This window comes from Rutidosis leptorrhynchoides, chromosome 1 (genome assembly GCF_046630445.1).
Source record: "Rutidosis leptorrhynchoides isolate AG116_Rl617_1_P2 chromosome 1, CSIRO_AGI_Rlap_v1, whole genome shotgun sequence".
Lineage (NCBI taxonomy): Eukaryota > Viridiplantae > Streptophyta > Magnoliopsida > Asterales > Asteraceae > Rutidosis > Rutidosis leptorrhynchoides.
The window spans coordinates 176,872,345-176,879,073 of NC_092333.1; the positions used below are offsets into that span (position 1 = coordinate 176,872,345).

The window sequence follows — 6,729 nt, forward strand, 5'->3', positions numbered from 1 at the left end:
ATTCCGAGATTGTATATATATAATAATCTTGGTACGTTCCATGACAATACGTGCACAATACGTTTTGATAAATCCTAAGACAATACGTACACAATACGTCTTAGTTAATTCTAAGACAATAAGTATACAATACGTCTCTAGATTGATGCAAGACAATACATACACAATACGTCGTGGGGTAATTCTAAGATTATATATATATATATACCGATTAATGGACTTTTTGAACTATTTTGGACTACCAACATAAAATGTTAAAAAATTATTATATAAGTATTCTATGAACTTGTTTTTTTTTTTTTTTCATATGTCGTATTATTATCTGAATCATTATTATTATTATAGGTTCGTGAATCCAAGGACGACGGCCATTTTTTTAATAAGTTGAAAACTTATTATTAATATACTTTTACTACCGTGAGTATATAGTCCCATTTTTAAACTCTACAAATATTTTGGGATGAGAATACATGCATTTTATGTTTTACGCCATGGACACAAGTACTTCAAATATATTCTACGTTGAGTTGTGCCACCTTGCATATCTTCCCTAATAGCTTGGTAACTAATATTTACATGTTATAAGAACATGTAAGCATGAATCCTATTGATAGATCTCTCGGGTTTGACAACCCTAACCGAGTATTGTAAACGGTTGCATAGTACTTCGTTTTTACTACACTTGGTACAGTGTAGGGAGATTTCATAATAAAGGGAATATGCCACATTAATGGTTAAGTATGGTTACCGAAGCGCTCAACAACTTATAGAATATCTTTATTGAAATATTTGTAACTATGAAATCTTGTGGTCTATATTTATACCGATGCTAGCTTTAAACCTATATATCTCACCAACCTTTGTGTTGACTGTTTAAGCATGTTTATTCTCATGTCCTTAAGAAAGTCTTTTGCTGTCGCATTATCTGAGCAAGCTTTGCATGGAGTCTCATGCTTTTGTTTAAAAGAGGGTTGCATTCAATAAAACTTTAGTCATGTATTATATTCGACTGTTATGTCACCTTTGTATTATTTGAAAATCGATGTATCATGGGGATTATTTTGTAAATAATCGCCCATATGTTTGAAACTCGTATTATGTATAATAATGGTGTGCTTTTTATGAAACGAATGCAATATTTTCTAAAACGTATTATATAGAGGTCAAATACCTCGCTATGGGACCAATGAATAACGTACTGCGTTTATAGTAATATGGACGGGCCATTTCACTTCGGCTCAAATAAGCATAATAATAACTTAGTTACGAGACATTAATTTAAAAGGGAAGAACATAGCTTACAGTGATTATTTATCGCGTAGCGTTACCCGGACAGAGTTCCGACTTAAAAACTAGTAAAATATTTCTTACAATAACTCAATTAAACCATAACTTTATTATTAAAATTAACTTAAATTAAAATTATAATGTATATATATATATATATATTAAGTTTACAGAGGAAGAAAGAAAAAATGGTGTACATAATTCGCTGAAAACGTCGCCTTTTATAGCACTTGGCCAGGTTCTGACCTCTATGCGATCACATGGATTTTGTGCCTTCTGGCCATGCGATTGCATGGCTCTCTGATCCTACTCATATGCTTTTGTTTTCTAGTTTGCCGACGTTTTATTTAAATATATATATAATATATATAATTTATATTAATTATATATATATTATATTATATTCTTGTGCATAGCTGACTTGTAATTTTAGCTCCGTTGACTCGCGCGTTGATGCTCGGTTCATGTCTCGGTTCCGGATTTTCGAACGTCCTTTCGTACGCGTAGATATCGTATACTTTGCGTTCCGCGGCTCGTACTCTTGTCATTTTTAGACGTTTCTTATCAATAAATGGAACCACTTGAATTATATCTTGTTCATTTGAGCTTGTTGGTCATTTGCGTCTTTAAATCGTCGTTTTCTTCTTTTGTCTTCGCACTTATTTATTTAAACGAATATTACATAAAAATAGAACAATTGCAACTAAAAGCTTTACATATTGGAAGGATATGGTGCCTAAATATATGTTTATTTGGAGCACTATCAAATATCTCCACACTTGAGCGTTTCTTGTCCTCAAGCAATGCAGAACTTGAAATTAAATCACACTTCACTCCAATCACTTTTTTTTATTCTCACACTTAATACATCAGTGATTTTGATACGGTGGTATAAACAATGATAGTAACGATGTGATTTACAGTCCCACATGACAATTAAAAATTTAGATCCTTTAAGGAAATTGGATCTTTATGAAAACATTTGATCTTTTGAAAATTCATTCTAGCTTTTACCCTAGATAAGTTTTCCGGAATAACCCTTCACCGGTGTTTGCAAAATGTTTTTGTGGGTTTTGTGGGTTTCAGATTTTAAAATTTTTGCTCAAAACTTGCGGTTTTGTGTCACCCACTTGTTAACCTTGTATTAGGAAAGCACACATCCAGTATACTTGCTCCGTATATTACCTTTCGGTAAACTACCATCCGGTTGTAAAGGAAAGCGTCGAACAAGCAACTGTTAAGGCAATGTCTAATGACATGCAGATGTTCATGGTCCTCAACGTGTCGGACGCAATTACTATCCTTTGTAGGAGAAATAGTAAAGATCACCCTATAATTTTTTTCGATCTGGCACAAGGTCCTGTCTTCGACCATGCTATGCAACCACCGTTCTTACGGTTGACACCCGATTTGGTTCAGGTGACCTAATGTATTATGGTCAATTCTTAGAATTTTACGTTCAATGATAATGAACGCATTGAAAATAGGTTTTCAGAAAACAAATCGGTTTTAATTTTGATCAAGATATTTTTTCGTTCAAGCTAGAGTTTAGATATCATTGAATTCTATGAGTTTGTAATTCTCAATCTTTAAAGTCAATCTCAAGGATTGAGTAATATCAGTCTTAAAAGCTGATTTTTGATCTTTAAGGAGATTATCCTTTCTGGGGGTCTGATTCATTAGTCTTATCAAGCTAATTTGCACGCGTCCTCCCCATTTTACGAGACAGATCCTTTCATGGATAGGATAAGTCTGACCACTTGGCGACCCTGTTTGATACCGAGGTCCGTGGATTTCCTGCTGATTTTAGAGATGACTTTTCTGGATTTTTCGTCAACCTACAGCTGGTATGGACGACAACTTCTTGACCTAAATCAAGAAGCGCGTGTCTTTTTCGGAAGACTTTAATTCCTTTTAATGATGGAATTGATTCATCGTGTAGATCCATCTTTCTTTCAAATATATTACAGTAAATCGGGTAAAACTAATTAGTTTAGTCCAAAGCAAAAGTACCTGCAGTAATCTGTACCAAATATGTGATATGTGTTTTAAAGAAATTGGTAAATTCTTCCCACACTTAGCTTTTATTCTTTTCTTTTCCTTTTTATTCTCTTCTATTCCATTTTAAATGAATTCAAGCGTTTTGGATTGTTTCTCCATTTATGTTCTCTCCGAGGTAACAATAATTTCGGAATTAACACCTAGTTTTGTCGTTCATAAATATGTATAAACATGATTTTGAATTCATTTAGTTGAAAATTTTTCAAATTTTCACAAAATTTGGCAATTAAACTAAGTGTAAACCCGAGAGAATTTATAACCCTTCCCCACACTTGAGATCATGCAATGCCCTCATTTGCATGAAATCAGACTATAATTATAAATTCATGAGGGTGATTAGTGTAGAAAAGTAATTAAAAATACCGAGTTTGCAAACATATTATTTTATGTCACATTTGATATTTTGCGTCTAGTCGTCAAAATAGTAGCTTTTGCTGAACTTAATATCAGTCTTTGAAAGTGCGCTGCTTTACCCTGTTTTGTACATAAGATAAATTACAAACATACATAATATTTTTATTATATATATATATTTTTATATAAAACCTTTATTTATTAAAACAATTTAAATGAATAAATTTTTTTTTTAAAATTTTGTTTCCTTTTACTTTAGGTAGTTTCGGTATGTTTAACTAGTCCGTCCCTCGACAAAATTTAAAATTTGTCGTTTTTAAAGCGATTGTTTTAAAAGCAAAGATTTTTGGATTTTTTAATTTTTTTGGTATACTTTAGATCAATAAAATTAAAAATAATGATAACAAAATTTTTCGCCCCGTCCTCGGGTAAATCAATTTCGATTCCATGACCTAGTCTTCAACTTACGATGAATTTTAGAAATTATTTTTTAAACTTAATGAAATAAAGTAAATTTTGTTTTTAAATTCACACAAAACTTAAATTTAAAAATGCATATTAATTTCATACAAACCTACAAAACAAAATAAAATTCAGAATGGAGGGAAGAAAACTAGTTCTCTAGTGTCTGCTAGTGGAAAAGACCAATCGGATTCCATTCTCGGAACTACACGAGAACAGAACAACTAACTCTAGACGGTGTTTTCTTTTTAGAACATTTGAATCTCCCCACACTTAGGTAGCTGTGGTTTTGAAATTGTGATTAACTTCATCGTCAATTTCTCTTGGACCATAATCAACTTGCATATCTGTGACTTTTGCTTTAAGCCATTGGTCGGATTCATGTGTAATATCCACAAATTCAACTAGTTTCGCCTTTTCTTTAGGCGATAGATTAGATACTAACCGGTTACATAACTTAAAGTTCCCTTTGGTTCTAGCATCGCGAATCCGTTTAATAGGTTTCTTCATTGAACTGTTAATAACGGGGTCATTTAATTTCGTATCAACAACAAGGTTCTTTGTTATAAAGTCATCATTAGGTGTTACTTCATTTTCCCCACACTTAGGCGTTTTATTATTGTTAAGCACTACCGTTGGAGTTGGTAAAATAACATGGTTTTTACCAATCGTTTTTGTTGGTTCAACGGCTTTGGTTGGTGGAGATTTAGCCTTTCGACTCACAAAGGTGATCGATTTGTCACCATCACTAAGTGTCATTCTACCCTCTCTTACATCAAATAACGCCACGGTGGACGCTAAGAATGGTCGACCTAAAATTAGAGGAATGTTTGAGTCCTCTTCTATGTCAATAACAACAAATTCAACTAGAAAGGTTAAATTACCTACTTGAACGGGTAGGTTGTCAGCAATTCCAACTGGGCGCCTAATGGTTTGATCAAAGAGTCGAACACTCATTTTTGTTGGACTTAACTCACCTACTCCTAATCTCTTATATAATGAAAGGGGCATAACACTCACACTCGCACCTAAATCTGCTAGTGCATCATACATGACACAATCACTAAGTAGATAAAGAACAATAAATTCACCCAGATTACCCACCTTGGGTGTAAGTTTTGGTGGAACTGTCTTCACCGGGTTTACTTCTACGGTTTTTGTTTCTTGCACCTTCTTATTTTTCTTCTTCTTTCCAAAGGTATCACAAACTTTATTACCTATTACTTGCTCATACTCAACTCCTTTTCTTAGAAACAGGATGGGTGGTCGGTATGGTGCCACCACTGGCTTTACATACTCGGGTAGTGGTGTTGTAACTTCTTTATTGTTACTCACATCTAAAACCTTCCCATCTTCTAGTGCTGGTTTTTTAGAATTCGTTGACACCATATTAACATTCACATTCCGAGGATTTACTTTAGTATTACTCGGTAGCTTTCCTTGTTCCCTCTCACTCATCATGCTAGCAAGAGTAACTACGTGTTTTTCTAGATTCAAAATGGAAGCTTTTTGAGTTCTTAATGACTGATCAAACCTCTCATTTGTTTGGGTTTGAGTTGCAATAAATTGTGTTTGAGATTCCATTAGCTTTGCCATCATTTCTTCCAGATTTGGCTTTTTCTCTTCGGTTTATTGTGGTGGTTTATACAAGCCAGGTCTTTGTTGATTGAAAGTGTTGTTTTGAGTTGGTTGGTTATTCAGACCTTGTTGGTTATACGAGTTATTGTTGGGTCCATTTGGATTGTAAAGAATGTTTTGATTTCGATTAAAGTTTGGCCTTGGCGGTTGATAATTATTTTGATAATTATTTCCTAGTCTTTGGTTCATGTAGGAAACATTCTCACATTGTTCCATAATTTGCTCGATGTGACAATCTTTCGTTAAGTGTGGTCCACCGCATTCCTCACAACTGATTCGTATTGCGTGAATATCTTTATTCATCTTTTCCATTCGTCTCTCGAAAGCATCTATTTTTGCAGAAACGGAATCAAAGTCATGGCTAGAATCGGCTCTAGCCGCTTTAGATGAACGAAAGATATCTTTTTCCTGATGCCACTCATGTGAGTGGGAGGCTGTGTTATCAATAATTTTGTGAACTTCAGTTGCGGTTTTCTTCATAATGGAACCACCAGCTGCTGTGTCGATGTATTTTCGTGTAGCGACGTCGACACCTTGGTAGAATATTTGTACTATTTGATAAGTGTCTAAACCGTGTTGAGGACATCCTCTCAACAACTTTACGAATCTTGTCCATGCCTCATATAATGTTTCATTTGGCTTTTGCGCGAACGTAACAATTTCTCCTTGAAGTCTCACGGCTTTAGATGTCGGAAAGAATATTTTAAGAAATTTCTCAACTAAAACATCCCATGTGTCAATCGCCCCTTCAGGTAACGATTCTAACCAATCTTTGGCTTCTCCCTTTAAAGTCCAGGGAAACAACATGAGATAGATATGTTCATCCTCAACTTCTCTGATTTTAAATAAAGTACAAATCCTATTAAATGTTCGAAGATGTTCGTTTGGATCTTCATTTGGCGTACCACTAATATTGGCATTGATTAG

At 34.0% G+C, this 6,729-nt stretch overlaps 1 non-coding gene across 1 annotated transcript; it reads left to right on the forward strand.

Annotated features, from left to right (window-relative positions):
- Positions 1–6,370: 6,370 nt before the first annotated feature.
- Positions 6,371–6,477, forward strand: LOC139887136 (small nucleolar RNA R71). The gene has a single exon (XR_011772979.1). It is a non-coding gene; the product is annotated as a small nucleolar RNA R71 (small nucleolar RNA).
- Positions 6,478–6,729: the final 252 nt, after the last annotated feature.